Genomic DNA, 21,066 nt, shown 5'->3' on the forward strand with positions numbered 1-21,066 from the left:
CAAGCACATCTACAAACGCCCCTATACCCAGATGACCAATTTGCACATCAGGGTCGCTGCGGACCTCCACCAGAGTTTCCTCTGGCTTCGTCCTGCCCAGGCATAGCTCACCATCTTTCGGGTCCTATCGCGCACTCATGCTCCACCTCCCCGACAGAGGCGGGCCGATGGTGCACCCGCCGTGTCAACCCCCCGGAGCGGGCGGCGGGATCCCACCTCGGCTGGAGCGCCCCGGCCTTCACCTTCATTGCGCCACAGGGTTTCACGTCGCAACGGGGGGAGTGACGATGGTAAACCCCATCAGGTGGGCCCAGGGCAGGTGAGTCTGGCCTTGGGGGGACGTAAGGGATAAAGGAGAAGAGACCATCAGGGCACGGAGCCTCAGGCCTCCCTCGTTGTCACCCTTGCGAGGGGACCCCAGCTGCGCCATGGAGGCGATAGATGGAGGGGCAACCCTCAGACAGGCATAGCCCCGGGAGCACCCCGGGGCCGCAAGGTGCGTTCGAAGTGTCGATGATCAATGTGTCCTGCAATTCACACTTAATTCTCGCAGCTAGCTGCGTTCTTCGACGCGCGCGCCGAGTGATCCACCGTTAAGAGTCGCGCTTTCTGGTTTGGGGACACTCGGAGGCGCCCCCCTTTTCACTCTCGTGTCAGCCGGCCGCAAAAGACTGGGATGCTTTGGAGGGTTGTTTTCAAATCTCGGCCCTGTTGCCCGGGCGCTCGGCCTCCCCGTCCCTCCCTCCAGCGGGGAGGAGAACAAAGGAGGGCTCGAGGCTTCTCAACCTACCGCCCAGACCCACATACCCCGGGGAGGGGTGTGTGAGCGCACAGGCGAATGGTACCCGGGACGGCCTTTCGCGTACGCGGGGGGCTTCTTATTTTTCCTCGGCAGGCAGCGGCAGGGCAACAATCGTCGGCGCGAGGCCGGGCGTCTTTTTCCTGGGCGACGGAGCGAGAGGGGCTCCCCGCACCCTCCCGACGTCGCCCGCCCGCTGTCCTCACGTGCCCTCACCGTCCCCACCCTGCGGAGCGCCCTGGCGAAGCAGAAAGAGACCTACCACCGCCCCCATCACGTTCGGTACCCTTCGGGGATTTGGCGGGCGGCTGGCCTCCTGATCTGCACCTCATCGGTATTTTTCACTCGCCCATTAAAGATCCTTCCACAGGTTCATCTAGGGAAACCTTGTTACGACTTTTACTGTCTCTAGATAGTCAAGTTCGATCGTCTTCTCGGCTCTCCACCATGGGTCTTGGCCGAACCCGGCGGGGCCGATCCAAGGACCTCACTAAACCATCCAATCGGTAGTAGCGACGGGCAGTGTGTACAAAGGCCAGGGACTTAATCAATCGAGGGAGAGAAGCCAGATAGGAAGCCCCGCAGCGGGAAGGGCACCCGGAGGAAGGGAAATCCTCCTCGTCGTCCGTGCCGGCAGGCGGGCATCCCGGGGCGTCACCTTCCGGAGGAAAACAGGAGCCTGAACGGCGAGTGCAGTGCCACTGGGGAGATCGTGCACGCTGTACGGTGCGAGGCGGCCGATGCGGAGGGTGTCTGGAAAAAAACCCACCTTGCACGGAGAGGGCGAGGTGACTGGCCTCCGGAGGACACCACGGCTCCCCTGCCTCGTGACCCACCGCTCCCGGGGCGACACACAGAGTCGCTGCTGGGGAGAGGGGCCAGGGCGGTGGGGGGCCTATGCGGCGCCACCATCTGGCTTAGACCCGGCCTCCCAATCGGAGGGCATCTGTTGTAAAAACCACCCCTTGCACGGGGAGGGCCGTAGGTGACTGGCCTTCGGAGGACGCCACGGCCACCCTGCCTCGTGACCCACCGCTCCCGGGGCGACACACAGAGTCGCTGCTGGGGAGAGGGGCCAGGGCGGTGGGGGGCCTATGCGGGGCCTCCGTCTGGCTTAGACCTGCCTCCGCCACGGGGGGTCCTCGACCCACCGGCGGACGGGCGCGAGGAGTGGGAGAGGGGGGCTGGCCGTCGGGGTCCACCGCGGCTCAGGCGCAGAGCCCGCCAGCGACGCGGAGGTCGCACGGGGGGCGCAGTTGGCCTGGCCGTGTCGGCGTCGCCCTATGGCGTAGTCCCTCGTCCCGGGCTCTTGCCCGTAACCTCAAAGGAGCCCCAACCGAGCGGCGTCTCCCCCCCAAAGCCGTGCCTCCGCTGTTGAGAACAGAAGAAGCCCGGGGCGGCAGTTCGCCGGGTACTCCCCTTCGCCAAAACTCTTTTTGCCCCACTCGTCTCTCCCTTTTCCATCCTCCCTTCTCGCTCTGGGGCGTCCGCTTGGTCTCTCTCTCTCTCTCTCGCTCTCTCCCTCTCGCGCTCCCTTCCGAGCCGCCTCGGAGGACGTCGGACGAGCGGGGAAGGCGACGGCGTTCGGCCGGGCACACCACGCGGTGAGAACCCACTCCGCCTGCCTCCCCACGCGTCTGTCATCCCCCCACTATCGTAGGGGCTCGGGAAAAGACTGGAGAACGCGGAGCTCGGCGGTGGCGTGGAAGCGCCACCCACCGCCGCCGCTCTCGCCGATGCCCACCGCGGAGGCCGCCCATCGGACGCTGGGTGGGGGTCGGCACGGGCCTCCGCGGGCGAGCTGCGCATCTGGAAGTCAAAGGGCCGCCCTCGGAGAAGATCGTTGTGCTACCCCGCGCGGGGAGCGATTCGGACGACGGGCCCCCACGCCGAGGTGGGTGGGCGCCCCGCCATTCGCCCGCGCGGGTCGTCGGACCCCTGCCGTACCACAGTTCGGGTCAAACTCCCCCTCTGCACGGCAGCCACCGTCCTGCGAACGGGAGGCGACTGCCGGCGTGCACGCCCAAGGATGCGTGCCTGAATCCCGGGGGGGTAAAAGAGGAAGGAGACCGCCCGCCTTAGACCGACGCGGGCTCCAAAGCCCGGGCCGAGCGAGCGGCACCACCTCCCCACCCGGGAGCGCTGAGCCAAATCGATCGGAGGAAGAGCCGGTGGGGGGCATGGGTGAGAAACCCCACCCGCTGCCATCCTTCCCCTCGGGGAGACGGGGAAGAAACATGCCCGATAGTCCTGGAGGTCCCTCTCCGACACGCTACGGGCGCCCTCGAGACGGAATCCGGGTCACAGTGCGATTCTCTCATAGGTCTCCCCGGTGGCGTGGAAGCGGGAGACATCCGACACAGAGAAACGCCAAGCCTGCTCTGAGGGGACCGAGTCAGGGGGTGCAATCCGCCCTCCTGGAGCCCTCCTCGGGACGAAGACTCCAGATCTGCCTCCCTTCTGACATCCGTCACCCTCGGAGAACCAGAACACGCTTGGGGAGGGTCCGTTCAGGCTCAGGCGACCCGGGAAACGCGTCTCTGACTTGGGGCAGACGACCGGCAAGAGTCCCCCTGGAGCCGCGGAAGCCTGGTGTCGACGCGAGGGCGGACTTCCATGCAAACAGGGGGGTACTCGCCAAACCGCCTACCCGACTTGAGGAACCACGAAAACATCGGAAATCAGTCGGGCCCGAGAGGTACCCCTCTCTCCTATATCCTGCAGCTGGTGTGCAAAAGTGGGTATTTGCATGGCGAAACACCGACCCACACTTTAAGGGAGCGAAGCCGAAAAGTGTCCGACTTCCTGGAGCTGTGCGGCGGATCCGGCGGCCAGAAATTCCTCATTCCGGTTCTATTTTTTTTTTTTTCGATTTTGCGAAATTTGGCGGCCAGGCGGCGTAGCTGGGGCCTGGACTAGCCCGAAACACCTGGAGCCGGCGAGCGGAACGAATTTCCCAACGTTCTGCGGCTCCCGGAAGCCAAAAACGCATCGCCGAAAAATTTCAAAGTCCCAAGGACTCGTTCTTGAAAATCGATCCGGGGGCCATGGAAGTGTCCTCGGTACAGCTTCAGAGCATTCCCCCCGCCTGGAAGTCTGAAAGTTCTATGTTTGTTCTAAGTGGAAAATCGCGTTTTTTTCAGTGTTCCACCCATCAGACCCAAACTTTGCCCACGCTTAGGTCTCTGTCTCGGGGTGCTTTACAACATATTGACGCCCCTTTAGGGTGGAAGTAGGGGAAAGGGGTCATTTTTCACAAAATCGGAAATTTCTCAAAATAATTCTAAGTGTCAAGGACACTTTTGGAAAATCTTCCCCAGGCTCCTGGAAGCCTCCTCGGTACGCCTCCTGCGGTTTCTCCCTGCCTGGAAGTCTGACACTTGTCTGAAATTTTTAGAGTATGAAAACGCGGTTTTTCACCCAAAATTCGACTTTGCGCCCATGACCCGCAAACTTCACCCACAGTTAGGTCACTGCCTTGGGGTACCTCACATCATATTGACGCCCCCCAGGCGTGGAAGTAGGGGAAACGTGTCAATTTTCACAAAATCGTGATTTTCTCAAAATATTTCTAAGTGTCAAGGACTCTTTTGGATAATCTTCCCCAGGCTCCTGGAAGCCTCCTCGGTACGCCTCCTGCGGTTTCTCCCTGCCTGGAAGTCTGACACCTGTCTGAAATTTTTAGAGTATGAAAATGCGGTTTTTCACCCAAAATTCGACTTTGCGCCCATGACCCGCAAACTTCACCCACAGTTAGGTCACTGCCTTGGGGTACCTCACATCATATTGACGCCCCCCTGGCGTGGAAGTAGGGGAAACGTGTCAATTTTCACAAAATCGTGATTTTCTGAAAATATTTCTAAGTGTCAAGGACACTTTTGGATAATCTTCCCCAGGCTCCTGGAAGCCTCCTCGGTACGCCTCCTGCGGTTTCTCCCTGCCTGGAAGCCTGACACTTGTCTGAAATTTTTAGAGTATGAAAACGCGGTTTTTCACCCAAAATTCGACTTTGCGCCCATGACCCGCAAACTTCACCCACAGTTAGGTCACTGCCTTGGGGTACCTCACATCATATTGACGCCCCCCTGGCGTGGAAGTAGGGGAAACGTGTCAATTTTCACAAAATCGTGATTTTCTGAAAATATTTCTAAGTGTCAAGGACTCTTTTGGATAATCTTCCCCAGGCTCCTGGAAGCCTCCTCGGTACGCCTCCTGCGGTTTCTCCCTGCCTGGAAGCCTGACACTTGTCTGAAATTTTTAGAGTATGAAAATGCGGTTTTTCACCCAAAATTCGACTTTGCGCCCATGACTCGCAAACTTCACCCACATTTGGGCGACTGTCCTGGGGTACCTCACAACATATTGACGCCCCCCTGGCGTGGAAGTAGGGGAAACGTGTCAATTTTCACAAAATCGTGATTTTCTCAAAATATTTCTAAGTGTCAAGGACACTTTTGGAAAATCTTCCCCAGGCTCCTGGAAGCCTCCTCGGTACGCCTCCTGCGGTTTCTCCCTGCCTGGAAGCCTGACACTTGTCTGAAATTTTTAGAGTATGAAAATGCGGTTTTTCACCCAAAATTCGACTTTGCGCCCATGACCCGCAAACTTCACCCACAGTTAGGTCACTGCCTTGGGGTACCTCACATCATATTGACGCCCCCCTGGCGTGGAAGTAGGGGAAACGTGTCAATTTTCACAAAATCGTGATTTTCTGAAAATATTTCTAAGTGTCAAGGACTCTTTTGGATAATCTTCCCCAGGCTCCTGGAAGCCTCCTCGGTACGCCTCCTGCGGTTTCTCCCTGCCTGGAAGCCTGACACTTGTCTGAAATTTTTAGAGTATGAAAATGCGGTTTTTCACCCAAAATTCGACTTTGCGCCCATGACCCGCAAACTTCACCCACAGTTAGGTCACTGCCTTGGGGTACCTCACATCATATTGACGCCCCCCTGGCGTGGAAGTAGGGGAAACGTGTCAATTTTCACAAAATCGTGATTTTCTGAAAATATTTCTAAGTGTCAAGGACACTTTTGGATAATCTTCCCCAGGCTCCTGGAAGCCTCCTCGGTACGCCTCCTGCGGTTTCTCCCTGCCTGGAAGCCTGACACTTGTCTGAAATTTTTAGAGTATGAAAACGCGGTTTTTCACCCAAAATTCGACTTTGCGCCCGTGACTCGCAAACTTCACCCACATTTAGGCGACTGTCCTGGGGTACCTCACAACATATTGACGCCCCCCTGGCGTGGAAGTAGGGGAAACGTGTCAATTTTCACAAAATCGTGATTTTCTGAAAATATTTCTAAGTGTCAAGGACACTTTTGGATAATCTTCCCCAGGCTCCTGGAAGCCTCCTCGGTACGCCTCCTGCGGTTTCCCCCTGCCTGGAAGTCTGACACTTGTCTGAAATTTTTAGAGTATGAAAACGCGGTTTTTCACCCAAAATTCGACTTTGCGCCCATGACCCGCAAACTTCACCCACATTTGGGCGACTGTCCTGGGGTACCTCACAACATATTGATGCCCCCCTGGCGTGGAAGTAGGGGAAACGTGTCAATTTTCACAAAATCGTGATTTTCTGAAAATATTTCTAAGTGTCAAGGACACTTTTGGAAAATCTTCCCCAGGCTCCTGGAAGCCTCCTCGGTACGCCTCCTGCGGTTTCTCCCTGCCTGGAAGTCTGACACTTGTCTGAAATTTTTAGAGTATGAAAACGCGGTTTTTCACCCAAAATTCGACTTTGCGCCCGTGACTCGCAAACTTCACCCACATTTAGGCGACTGTCCTGGGGTACCTCACAACATATTGACGCCCCCCTGGCGTGGAAGTAGGGGAAACGTGTCAATTTTCACAAAATCGTGATTTTTTTCAAAATATTTCTAAGTGTCAAGGACACTTTTGGAAAATCTTCCCCAGGCTCCTGGAAGCCTCCTCGGTACGCCTCCTGCGGTTTTCCCCCGCCTGGAAGTCTGACATTTTTTACAGTGCGAAAATACGGTTTTTCGCTCAAAATTAAACTTTCCGCCCATGGAACGCACACTGTGCCCCCACCTTGGAGAGTCGCTATGGCGTACTCAGGGTGACTATTAAGCCCACAGACAACCTCCACAGGCCGACTATTAAGCCCCCTCCGTCTTCCGCAGGGCCGACTATTAAGCCCTCCACCGACTTCCGCAGGGCCGACTATTAAGCCCCCCTCCGACTTCCACAGGGCCGACTATTAAGCCCCCCTACGGAGTCCACTCAGCCAGCGACTGAAACGTGGTGAGCGGGGTGTGCGCATCCCGGCCGCGCCCAAAGTGCTTCGCCGCGGTCATGGCTGTCGCCACCGAAAACGGCAAATGTTTGTTTCGGCCAAGCTGCAAGGATACATCTCGGAACACAAAAACCAAACCGGTGGGGACATCCTACAGAGAAACACCGAGCCTGCTCTGGGGGGACAAAGACAGAAGGGCGTCCGCCTTCCGAGAGCCCTCACCTGGGTGAGGACCCAAGATGTGCCCTTCTGACAGTGATTACCTCCAGAGAACCAGGACCCCCCGTGGGAAGGGTCCTGCCAAGCTCGGGTCACCCAGATTCGCCTCTCTCACTCGGGTCACGCGCCCAGCCAACGTCCGCAGAAGACTTCCGATAAACACCGAGCCTGCTCTGGGGGGACAAAGACAGAAGGGCGTCCGCCTTCCGAGAGCCCTCACCTGGGTGAGGACCCAAGATGTGCCCTTCTGACAGTGATTACCTCCAGAGAACCAGGACCCCCCGTGGGAAGGGTCCTGCCAAGCTCGGGTCACCCAGATTCGCCTCTCTCACTCGGGTCACGCGCCCAGCCAACGTCCGCAGAAGACTTCCGATAAACACCGAGCCTGCTCTGGGGGGACAAAGACAGAAGGGCGTCCGCCTTCCGAGAGCCCTCACCTGGGTGAGGACCCAAGATGTGCCCTTCTGACAGTGATTACCTCCAGAGAACCAGGACCCCCCGTGGGAAGGGTCCTGCCAAGCTCGGGTCACCCAGATTCGCCTCTCTCACTCGGGTCACGCGCCCAGCCAACGTCCGCAGAAGACTTCCGATAAACACCGAGCCTGCTCTGGGGGGACAAAGACAGAAGGGCGTCCGCCTTCCGAGAGCCCTCACCTGGGTGAGGACCCAAGATGTGCCCTTCTGACAGTGATTACCTCCAGAGAACCAGGACCCCCCGTGGGAAGGGTCCTGCCAAGCTCGGGTCACCCAGATTCGCCTCTCTCACTCGGGTCACGCGCCCAGCCAACGTCCGCAGAAGACTTCCGATAAACACCGAGCCTGCTCTGGGGGGACAAAGACAGAAGGGCGTCCGCCTTCCGAGAGCCCTCACCTGGGTGAGGACTCAAGATGTGCCCTTCTGACAGTGATTACCTCCAGAGAACCAGGACCCCCGTGGGAAGGGTCCTGCCAAGCTCGGGTCACCCAGATTCGCCTCTCTCACTCGGGTCACGCGCCCAGCCAACGTCCGCAGAAGACTTCCGATAAACACCGAGCCTGCTCTGGGGGGACAAAGACAGAAGGGCGTCCGCCTTCCGAGAGCCCTCACCTGGGTGAGGACCCAAGATGTGCCCTTCTGACAGTGATTACCTCCAGAGAACCAGGACCCCCCGTGGGAAGGGTCCTGCCAAGCTCGGGTCACCCAGATTCGCCTCTCTCACTCGGGTCACGCGCCCAGCCAACGTCCGCAGAAGACTTCCGATAAACACCGAGCCTGCTCTGGGGGGACAAAGACAGAAGGGCGTCCGCCTTCCGAGAGCCCTCACCTGGGTGAGGACTCAAGATGTGCCCTTCTGACAGTGATTACCTCCAGAGAACCAGGACCCCCGTGGGAAGGGTCCTGCCAAGCTCGGGTCGCCCAGATTCGCCTCTCTCACTCGGGTCACGCGCCCAGCCAACGTCCGCAGAAGACTTCCGATAAACACCGAGCCTGCTCTGGGGGGACAAAGACAGAAGGGCGTCCGCCTTCCGAGAGCCCTCACCTGGGTGAGGACTCAAGATGTGCCCTTCTGACAGTGATTACCTCCAGAGAACCAGGACCCCCGTGGGAAGGGTCCTGCCAAGCTCGGGTCGCCCAGATTCGCCTCTCTCACTCGGGTCACGCGCCCAGCCAACGTCCGCAGAAGACTTCCGATAAACACCGAGCCTGCTCTGGGGGGACAAAGACAGAAGGGCGTCCGCCTTCCGAGAGCCCTCACCTGGGTGAGGACTCAAGATGTGCCCTTCTGACAGTGATTACCTCCAGAGAACCAGGACCCCCGTGGGAAGGGTCCTGCCAAGCTCGGGTCGCCCAGATTCGCCTCTCTCACTCGGGTCACGCGCCCAGCCAACGTCCGCAGAAGACTTCCGATAAACACCGAGCCTGCTCTGGGGGGACAAAGACAGAAGGGCGTCCGCCTTCCGAGAGCCCTCACCTGGGTGAGGACTCAAGATGTGCCCTTCTGACAGTGATTACCTCCAGAGAACCAGGACCCCCGTGGGAAGGGTCCTGCCAAGCTCGGGTCACCCAGATTCGCCTCTCTCATTCGGGTCACGCGCCCAGCCAATGTCCACAGCGGATTTCCGACAAATTTTCACTGAAAATTCAACTTTGTGCCCATGAACCAGACACTTTACCCACACTTGGGTCTCTATCTTGGGGTACTTTACAACATATTGACGACCCATGAGGTTGAAGTAGGGAAAATGTGAGATTTTTTTTTTTTTACAAAATCGGGATTGTCTCAAAATTTTTCTAAAAATGTCTAAGGAAGTGTCCTTGACATAACACCTGAGATTTTTCCCTTTCTGAATGTATGACACAACAGGATTCGAACCCGAGACGCCAGCTCGGCAAGGCCGCAGCGCTAACAAGTGAGCCACCGTGCTTTGACTGGGATCGATGGATCCAGTTAGTACCCAATCCGTTACAGATATGACTGATCGACAGCCGTGTAGGTGCCACCCCCTGGGGCTGAGTCATCCCCCGTGATGCCGTATAGGCGATTATGGCAGGTGGATCCGGTCAGGTGCCACCCCTGGGGCTGAGTCATCCCCCGTGATGCCGTATAGGTGATTACAGCAGGTGGATCAGGTGAGGACCAGAATACGTGTGCACATTCCTAACCCTAACCCTAGCCCTAACCCTACCCCTAACCCTACCCCTAGCCCTACCCCTAACCCTACCCCTACCCCTAACCCTACCCCTAACCCTAACCCTACCCCTAACCCTAACCCTACCCCTAACCCTAACCCTACCCCTACCCCTAACCCTATTCTAACAGTGGAAAAAAAAAAATTTCTTTATTTTTTTATTGTCCCTACCTATGGGGGTGACAAAGGGGGGGGGTCATTTATTATTTTTTTTATTTTGATCACTGAGATAGATTATATCTCAGTGATCAAAATGCACTTTGGAACGAATCTGCCGGCCGGCAGATTCGGCGGGCGCACTGCGCATGCGCCCGCCATTTTGGAAGATGGCGGCGCCCGGGAGAAGACGGACGGGACCACGGCTGGATCGGTAAGTATGATAGGGTGGGGGGGGACCACGGGGGGGGGGATCGGAGCACGGGGGGGGGAATCGGAGCGCGGGAGGGGTGGAACGGAGCGCGGGGGGCGTGGAACGGAGCACGGGGGGGCTGGAATGGAGCACGGGGGGGTGGAACGGAGCACGGGGGGGGGTGGATCGGAGTGCAGGGGGGGTGATTGGAGCACGGGGGGGTGATTGGAGCACGGGGGGAGCGGGCACGAGCACGGGGGGGGAGCGGAGCACAGGACGGAGGGGAGCCGGAGCAGTGTACCGGCCAGATCGGGGGGGTGGGGGGGCGATCGGAGGGGTGGGGTGGGGGCACACTAGTATTTCCAGCCATGGCCGATGATATTTCAGCATCGGCCATGGCTGGATTGTAATATTTCACCCGTTATAATGGGTGAAATATTACAAATCGCTCTGATTGGCAGTTTCACTTTCAACAGCCAATCAGAGCGATCGTAGCCACGAGGGGGTGAAGCCACCCCCCCTGGGCTAAACTACCACTCCCCCTGTCCCTGCAGATCGGGTGAAATGGGAGTTAACCCTTTCACCCGATCTGCAGGGACGCGATCTTTCCATGACGCCGCATAGGCGTCATGGGTCGGAATGGCACCGACTTTCATGACGCCTACGTGGCGTCATGGGTCGGGAAGGGGTTAAAAAAAACAAACACAAATCAGTGGGAGATAAATATTTACATTTGCGCTTCAGTGACAGTCCTGCGTGTGTGCCATCTCATTTGTTGCCAACAACAACAGAGTGTGTAACATTGTGGCTGATTTTCGTTGTGGTCTCACCCACCTGTAAAGGGGTAGCTAAATCATACTGAAGTTATAGCTCACCGTGTAAGTTGTGTGACAGCAACAAATACCGTTCGTTTGGTAACGTTTTTAAAACAATGAGGAAGTCTGGTGGAAGAGGTCGTGGCCGGGGGCGTTCATTGTCAGCTGGTAATGAGGGTAGTGGTAGTGGTGGAGCATCAGCTGGTCGTGGGAAAAAAAATATTGCACCTAAGTCTTGAGCTGTGGAGCCAGGTTCGTCGTCTGGCTACACAAGGCCTCGAACGCTCCCTTTTCTGGGAGTAGGAAAACCGCTTTTAAAGCCGGAGCAGCAAGAGCAAGTTTTGGCTTATCTTGCTGACTCAGCCTCTAGCTCTTTTGCCTCCTCTCGTGAAACTGGTAAATGTCAAAGCAGCGCTTCGTTAGTGGATGTTCACGGTCAGGGACAAGTCGCTTCCTTGTCCTCTTCAGCAAAAACAACAACAGAGAAGAATGCAGCAGGCGACACAACGGGTTACTCCATGGAGCTCTTTACACATACCGTCCCTGGCTTAGAAAGTGAAGCAGTTAACAGTCCATGCCCATTACAAGTTGAATCTGACATGGAGCGCACTGATGCACAGCCACAGCCAGACTACTATCCTGGTCCTTTGACTCAGACCACAACATTGCCATCGCAGGGTGCTGATCAAGAATCAGACCCTGATGAGACTATGTTGCCCCATCACGAACGCTATACCACCGACCGCCACGGTGACACAGACGAAGTTGCACACGAGCTACAAGAAGAGGTAATAGATGACCCAGTTCTTGACCCCGATTGGCAGCCATTGGGGGAACAGGGTGCAGGCGGCAGCAGTTCTGAAGCGGAGGAGGAGGGGCCGCAGCAGGCATCAACATCGCAACAGGTTCCATCTGCCGGGCCCGTATCTTGCCCAAAACGCGTGGCAAAGCTAAAACCTGTTGGAGGACAGCGTGGCCATCCGGTTAAAGCTCAATCTGCAATGCCTGAAAAGGTATCCGATGCTAGAAAGAGTGCAGTCTGGCATTTTTTTAAACAACATCCAATTGATCAGCGCAAAGCCATCTGTCAAAAATGTTCAACTACCTTAAGCAGAGGACAGAATCTGAAAAGTCTCAATACAAGTTGCATGCATAGACATTTAACCACCATGCATTTGCAAGCCTGGACTAACTACCAAACGTCCCTTAAGGTTGTAGCACCCTCGGCCAATGAAGCTAGTCAGCAACGCAACATCCCTTCCGGCAGTGTAGGGCCACCATTTTCCGCACCACCTCCAGTATCTGTGCAGGTTTCTTTGCCAGGCCAAAGCCGTCAGGGTCAGGGAATCACCAGTTTCGTAGTACGAAACACTGCATCTAGGGCACCGGTGGCAACAATACCATCTCCCACCGTCTCTCAGTCTGCCATATCCACCGGCACCCCCGCTAGTTCCACGATCTCCAGCTCTCCAGTCCAGCTCACCCTACATGAGACTATGGTTAGAAAAAGGAAGTACTTAGCCTCGCATCCGCGTACACAGGGTTTGAACGCACACATAGCTAGACTAATCTCGTTAGAGATGATGCCCTACCGGTTAGTTGAAAGCGAAGCTTTCAAAGCCCTGATGGACTACGCTGTACCACGCTACGAGCTACCCAGTCGACACTTTTTTTCCAGAAAAGCCATCCCAGCCCTCCACCAGCATGTTAAAGAGCGCATCGTCCATGCACTCAGGCAATCTGTGAGCACAAAGGTGCACCTGACAACAGATGCATGGACCAGTAGGCATGGCCAGGGACGTTACGTGTCCATCACGGCACACTGGTTAAATGTGGTGGATGCAGGGTCCACAGGGGACAGCAAGTTTGGGACAGTTCTGCCTAGCCCACGGTCTAGGAAACAATTGGCTGTAGCCGTTCGCACCCCCTCCTCCTCCTCTTCGTCCTCCTGCAGAAGCGAGAGCTCGTCCACAGACCGCAGTCGCACAACCACTCCATCCGCAGCTGCCACTGTTGCACACCAGGTCTCCCATTATGGGGCAGCTACTGGCAAACGTCAGCAGGCTGTATTGGCTATGAAGTGTTTGGGCGACAACAGACACACCGCGGAAGTTCTGTCCGAGTTCTTGCAGAAAGAAACGCAGTCGTGGCTGGGCACTGTAGATCTTGAGGCAGGCAAGGTAGTGAGTGATAACGGAAGGAATTTCATGGCTGCCATCTCCCTTTCCCAACTGAAACACATTCCTTGCCTGGCTCACACCTTAAACCTGGTGGTGCAGTGCTTCCTGAAAAGTTATCCGGGGTTATCCGACCTGCTCCTCAAAGTGCGTGGACTTTGCTCACATATCCGCCGTTCGCCCGTACACTCCAGCCGTATGCAGACCTATCAGCGTTCTTTGAACCTTCCCCAGCATCGCCTAATCATAGACGTTGCAACAAGGTGGAACTCAACACTGCACATGCTTCAGAGACTGTGTGAACAGAGGCGGGCTGTTATGTTTTTGTGGGAGGATACACATACACGGGCAGGCAGTAGGATGGCAGACATGGAGTTGTCAGGTGTGCAGTGGTCGAAGATTCAAGACATGTGTCAAGTCCTTCAGTGTTTTGAGGAATGCACACGGCTGGTTAGTGCAGACAACGCCATAATAAGCATGAGCATCCCCCTAATGCGTCTGCTGATGCAAAGTTTGACGCACATAAAGGATCAGGCGTCTGCAGCTGAGGAAGAGGAAAGCCTTGATGACAGTCAGCCATTGTCTGGCCAGGGCAGTGTACAGGACGAGGTAGTGGGCGAAGAGGAGGAGGAGGACGAGGAGGATGATGGGGATGATTATATTTTTAATGAGGAAGCTTTTCCGGGGCCACTGGAAATTGGTGGCGCGGCAAGGCCGGGTTCTGGTTTTTTGAGGGACACAAGTGACGTGGATTTGCCTGAAACTGCCCCTCAACCAAGCACAACCGCAGATTTGAGAACTGGAACTTTGGCCCACATGGCGGATTATGCCTTACGTATCCTCAAAAGGGACACACGCATAACTAAAATGATGAATGATGACGATTACTGGTTGGCCTGCCTCCTTGATCCTCGCTATAAAGGCAAATTGCAAAATATAATGCCACATGAGAACTTGGAACTAATATTATCAACCAAACAATCAACTCTTGTTGACCGTTTGCTTCTGGCATTCCCTGCACACAGCGCTCGTGATCGTTCTCACACGAGCTGCAGGGGCCAGCAGACCAGAGGAGTTAGAGGGGCAGAAATCAGAAGTGGCGTTGGCCAGAGGGGTTTTCTGACCAGGTTGTGGAGTGATTTTGCTATGACCGCAGACAGGACAGGTACTGCAGCATCAATTCAAAGTGACAGGAGACAACATTTGTCCAGTATGGTTACAAACTTTTTTCATCCCTTATCGATGTTCTCCCTCAACCGTCATTCCCATTTGATTACTGGGCATCAAAATTAGACACCTGGCCAGAATTGGCAGAATATGCATTGCAGGAGCTTGCTTGCCCGGCAGCTAGTGTCCTATCAGAAAGAGTATTCAGTGCTGCAGGTTCAATACTAACAGAAAAAAGGACTCATCTGGCTACCCAAAATGTAGATGATCTAACCTTCATTAAAATGAACCACAACTGGATTTCGAAATCTTTTGCCCCACCTTGCCCGGCTGACACCTAGCTTTCCTATGAAAAGGTCTTGCCTGTGGACTATTCTGAATGCCTTTTCCAATCTCGTAATTTTCAGCACCTGATTGTCCAGCATACGACATGTTTACACCTCACTAAATGGCCAAACTCCCCACACGGGGCCGTGGTATCGACACTTGGCGACAGCACCCGTGAGAGTGCAGTTTGTCTGAAGAGGTGGGTGAGCCCGCTTTTGGTCGACGGCACTGCCACTGGGTCCCTCCTAGTACAATAAAGTGTCTCTGGCGGTGGTGGTGCGCACCCAACGTCAGACACACCGTTGTAATATGAGGGGCCCTGGGCCTGTACCGCCGGCCACAAAACAGTTTCCCCCCACCCCAGCTCAAACAGTGCTCTACCACTTGCAAAATTATCTCACAGCTCCACCAATGTTTAGTCTATGCGCTGACATCCTTCAATGCCTGCCACTGACAATACCATTGTATTGACATTTTTGTTATGTTAGGCCTTCGATGCCTGTCTGTGGTCACTCCTTCCACTAGGCCTCCACTGACCACACCACTGCTGCCCGTGTACCCCTGGAACCAATTTAAAATTGCCTACAGCCATGTGTTATTATTTTAGGCCTTCGATGCCTGTCTGCGGTCACTCCTTCCACTAGGCCTCCACTGACCACACCACTGCTGTCCGTGTACCCCTGGAACCAATTTAAAATTGCCTACAGCCATGTGTTATTATTTTAGGCCTTCGATGCCTGTCTGCGGTCCATTCTTTCAACTACTACTACACTGACCAGGGCACTGCTGCCCGTGTACCCCTGGAACCAATTTAAAATTGCCTACAGCCATGTGTTATTATTCTAGGCCTTCGATGCCTGTCTTCGGTCACTCCTTCCACTAGGCCTCCACTGACCACACCACTGCTGTCCGTGTACCCCTGGAACCAATTTAAAATTGCCTACAGCCATGTGTTATTATTTTAGGCCTTCGATGCCTGTCTGCGGTCACTCCTTCCACTAGGCCTCCACTGACCACACCACTGCTGCCCGTGTACCCCTGGAACCAATTTAAAATTGCCTACAGCCATGTGTTATTATTTTAGGCCTTCAATGCCTGTCTGCGGTCACTCCTTCCACTAGGCCTCCACTGACCACACCACTGCTGTCCGTGTACCCCTGGAACCAATTTAAAATTGCCTACAGCCATGTGTTATTATTTTAGGCCTTCGATGCCTGTCTGCGGTCCATTCTTTCAACTACTACTACACTGACCAGGGCACTGCTGCCCGTGTACCCTTGGAACCAATTTAATATTGCCTACAGCCATGTGTTATTATTTTAGGCCTTCGATGCCTGTCTGCGGTCACTCCTTCCACTAGGCCTCCACTGACCACACCACTGCTGCCCGTGTACCCCTGGAACCAATTTAAAATTGCCTACAGCCAGCCCAATTTTTTTATTTTAGGCCTTCGATGCCTGTCTGCGGTCCATTCTTTCAACTACTACTACACTGACCAGGTCACTGCTGCCCGTGTACCCCTGGAACCAATTTAAAATTGTCTACAGCCATGTGTTATTATTTTAGGCCTTCGATGCCTGTCTTCGGTCACTCCTTCCACTAGGCCTCCACTGACCACACCACTGCTGTCCGTGTACCCCTGGAACCAATTTAAAATTGCCTACAGCCATGTGTTATTATTTTAGGCCTTCGATGCCTGTCTGCGGTCCATTCTTTCAACTACTACTACACTGACCAGGGCACTGCTGCCCGTGTACCCCTGGAACCAATTTAAAATTGCCTACAGCCATGTGTTATTATTTTAGGCCTTCGATGCCTGTCTTCGGTCACTCCTTCCACTAGGCCTCCACTGACCACACCACTGCTGTCCGTGTACCCCTGGAACCAATTTAAAATTGCCTACAGCCATGTGTTATTATTTTAGGCCTTCGATGCCTGTCTGCGGTCACTCCTTCCACTAGGCCTCCACTGACCACACCACTGCTGCCCGTGTACCCCTGGAACCAATTTAAAATTGCCTACAGCCATGTGTTATTATTTTAGGCCTTCAATGCCTGTCTGCGGTCACTCCTTCCACTAGGCCTCCACTGACCACACCACTGCTGTCCGTGTACCCCTGGAACCAATTTAAAATTGCCTACAGCCATGTGTTATTATTTTAGGCCTTCGATGCCTGTCTGCGGTCACTCCTTCCACTAGGCCTCCACTGACCACACCACTGCTGCCCGTGTACCCCTGGAACCAATTTAAAATTGCCTACAGCCAGCCCAATTTTTTTATTTTAGGCCTTCGATGCCTGTCTGCGGTCCATTCTTTCAACTACTACTACACTGACCAGGTCACTGCTGCCCGTGTACCCCTGGAACCAATTTAAAATTGTCTACAGCCATGTGTTATTATTTTAGGCCTTCGATGCCTGTCTGCGGTCACTCCTTCCACTAGGCCTCCACTGACCACACCACTGCTGTCCGTGTACCCCTGGAACCAATTTAAAATTGCCTACAGCCATGTGTTATTATTTTAGGCCTTCGATGCCTGTCTGCGGTCCATTCTTTCAACTACTACTACACTGACCAGGGCACTGCTGCCCGTGTACCCCTGGAACCAATTTAAAATTGCCTACAGCCATGTGTTATTATTCTAGGCCTTCGATGCCTGTCTTCGGTCACTCCTTCCACTAGGCCTCCACTGACCACACCACTGCTGTCCGTGTACCCCTGGAACCAATTTAAAATTGCCTACAGCCATGTGTTATTATTTTAGGCCTTCGATGCCTGTCTGCGGTCACTCCTTCCACTAGGCCTCCACTGACCACACCACTGCTGCCCGTGTACCCCTGGAACCAATTTAAAATTGCCTACAGCCATGTGTTATTATTTTAGGCCTTCAATGCCTGTCTGCGGTCACTCCTTCCACTAGGCCTCCACTGACCACACCACTGCTGTCCGTGTACCCCTGGAACCAATTTAAAATTGCCTACAGCCATGTGTTATTATTTTAGGCCTTCGATGCCTGTCTGCGGTCCATTCTTTCAACTACTACTACACTGACCAGGGCACTGCTGCCCGTGTACCCTTGGAACCAATTTAATATTGCCTACAGCCATGTGTTATTATTTTAGGCCTTCGATGCCTGTCTGCGGTCACTCCTTCCACTAGGCCTCCACTGACCACACCACTGCTGCCCGTGTACCCCTGGAACCAATTTAAAATTGCCTACAGCCAGCCCAATTTTTTTATTTTAGGCCTTCGATGCCTGTCTGCGGTCCATTCTTTCAACTACTACTACACTGACCAGGTCACTGCTGCCCGTGTACCCCTGGAACCAATTTAAAATTGTCTACAGCCATGTGTTATTATTTTAGGCCTTCGATGCCTGTCTTCGGTCACTCCTTCCACTAGGCCTCCACTGACCACACCACTGCTGTCCGTGTACCCCTGGAACCAATTTAAAATTGCCTACAGCCATGTGTTATTATTTTAGGCCTTCGATGCCTGTCTGCGGTCCATTCTTTCAACTACTACTACACTGACCAGGGCACTGCTGCCCGTGTACCCCTGGAACCAATTTAAAATTGCCTACAGCCATGTGTTATTATTTTAGGCCTTCGATGCCTGTCTTCGGTCACTCCTTCCACTAGGCCTCCACTGACCACACCACTGCTGTCCGTGTACCCCTGGAACCAATTTAAAATTGCCTACAGCCATGTGTTATTATTTTAGGCCTTCGATGCCTGTCTGCGGTCACTCCTTCCACTAGGCCTCCACTGACCACACCACTGCTGCCCGTGTACCCCTGGAACCAATTTAAAATTGCCTACAGCCATGTGTTATTATTTTAGGCCTTCAATGCCTGTCTGCGGTCACTCCTTCCACTAGGCCTCCACTGACCACACCACTGCTGTCCGTGTACCCCTGGAACCAATTTAAAATTGCCTACAGCCATGTGTTATTATTTTAGGCCTTCGATGCCTGTCTGCGGTCACTCCTTCCACTAGGCCTCCACTGACCACACCACTGCTGCCCGTGTACCCCTGGAACCAATTTAAAATTGCCTACAGCCAGCCCAATTTTTTTATTTTAGGCCTTCGATGCCTGTCTGCGGTCCATTCTTTCAACTACTACTACACTGACCAGGTCACTGCTGCCCGTGTACCCCTGGAACCAATTTAAAATTGTCTACATGTGCCATGTGTTATTATTTTAGGCCTTCGATGCCTGTCTGCGGTCACTCCTTCCACTAGGCCTCCACTGACCACACCACTGCTGCCCGTGTACCCCTGGAACCAATTTAAAATTGCCTACAGCCATGTGTTATTATTTTAGGCCTTCGATGCCTGTCTGCGGTCACTCCTTCCACTAGGCCTCCACTGACCACACCACTGCAGTCCGTGTACCCCTGGAACCAATTTAAAATTGCCTACAGCCATGTGTTATTATTTTAGGCCTTCGATGCCTGTCTGCGGTCCATTCTTTCAACTACTACTACACTGACCAGGGCACTGCTGCCCGTGTACCCCTGGAACCAATTTAAAATTGCCTACAGCCATGTGTTATTATTTTAGGCCTTCGATGCCTGTCTGCGGTCACTCCTTCCACTAGGCCTCCACTGACCACACCACTGCTGCCCGTGTACCCCTGGAACCAATTTAAAATTGCCTACAGCCAGCCCAATTTTTTTATTTTAGGCCTTCGATGCCTGTCTGCGGTCCATTCTTTCAACTACTACTACACTGACCAGGTCACTGCTGCCCGTGTACCCCTGGAACCAATTTAAAATTGCCTACAGCCATGTGTTATTATTTTAGGCCTTCGATGCCTGTCTGCGGTCACTCCTTCCACTAGGCCTCCACTGACCACACCACTGCTGCCGTGTACCCCTGGAACCAATTTAAAATTGCCTACAGCCATGTGTTATTATTTTAGTCCTTCGATGCCTGTCTGCGGTCACTCCTTCCACTAGGCCTCCACTGACCACACCACTGCTGCCCGTGTACCCCTGGAACCAATTTAAAATTGCCTACAGCCAGCCCAATTTTTTTATTTTAGGCCTTCGATGCCTGTCTGCGGTCCATTCTTTCAACTACTACTACACTGACCAGGGCACTGCTGCCCGTGTACCCCTGGAACCAACATCAGAAAATATAAAAATAAGTATTTTGCTTACAAAAAAGAAAATACTGGAGAGATATCAAATGCAGACATTTTAACATTAAAAACAAACACACAACTAAAATCTGGTACAGTACTAAAAATGGCCACCAGCTACAATTACTTTCTCCTGCAAGTAGTTAACTGAAAGGTTTTTTAAATTGAAAACACACATATGGCATCCACCGAGTGTTGTCCTGTCGCGTCTTCTTTATATTATTGCCGAGAAGATGCAAAACAATGAAAATAATAAAATCATTAATTACCAAAATAATAGAGAAAGTCAACACCACATTGCAAATAAACATTCATTCCAAATAAAGAAGCAGGGCGCGTCCGAGGGTGAGTATATACCTAATAAGAATATAATCACCCTCGGACGCGCAATGCTTATTTCCAACAGCCTTCCTTCCTAAGAATCAGCCCTTCCGTGGTGTAGAGAGACGTTGTGTTACACTCCAAGGTGTTCCCCAGGTTGCCTTTCCTGAGCTTCGATCTTCCGGCTCTCGTTTAGTAGTTGTTGGAAACTACGCTGCATTAGGCCTTCAAATTGGGTATGGGGTGTAGAGAGATGGTTTGTTCCACTCCAAGGTGTTCCCCAGGTTGCCTTTCCTGAGCTTCGATCTTCCGGCTCTCGTTTAGTAGTTGTTGGAAACTACGCTGCATTAGGCCTTCAAATTGGGTATGGGGTGTAGAGAGATGGTGTGTTCCACTCCAAGGTGTTCCCCAGGTTGCCTTTCCTGAGCTTCGATCTTCCGGCTCTCGTTTAGTAGTTCTTGGAAACTACACTGCATTAGGCCTTCAAATTGGGTATGGGGTGTAGAGAGAGGGTGTGTTACACTCCAAGGTGTTCCCCAGGTTGCCTTTCCTGAGCTTCGATATTCCTGCTCTCGTTTAGTAGTTGTTGGAAACTACACTGCATTAGGCCTACAAATTTGGTATGGGGGAAACATTGGCGCATCTGCGGTCCCTCCTTCCTCTAGGCCTCCACTGACCTGTCTACTGCTGCCCGTGTTCCCCTGGAACCAATTTTAAATTGCCTACAGGCAGCCCAATTTATTATGTTAGGGCTTCGAAGCCTGTCTGCGGTCCCTCCTTCCACTAGGCCTCCACTGACCTGTCTACTGCTGCCCGTGTACC

General features: G+C 53.8%; 1 non-coding gene across 1 annotated transcript; it reads right to left on the minus strand.

The window, feature by feature from the left end:
- Positions 1–450: 450 nt before the first annotated feature.
- LOC138649875 (5.8S ribosomal RNA) lies at positions 451–602 on the minus strand. Its single transcript, XR_011315383.1, has one exon. It is a non-coding gene; the product is annotated as a 5.8S ribosomal RNA (ribosomal RNA).
- Between the last annotated feature and the right edge of the window lie 20,464 nt (positions 603–21,066).

Source organism: Ranitomeya imitator, chromosome 9 (genome assembly GCF_032444005.1).
Source record: "Ranitomeya imitator isolate aRanImi1 chromosome 9, aRanImi1.pri, whole genome shotgun sequence".
NCBI lineage: Eukaryota > Metazoa > Chordata > Amphibia > Anura > Dendrobatidae > Ranitomeya > Ranitomeya imitator.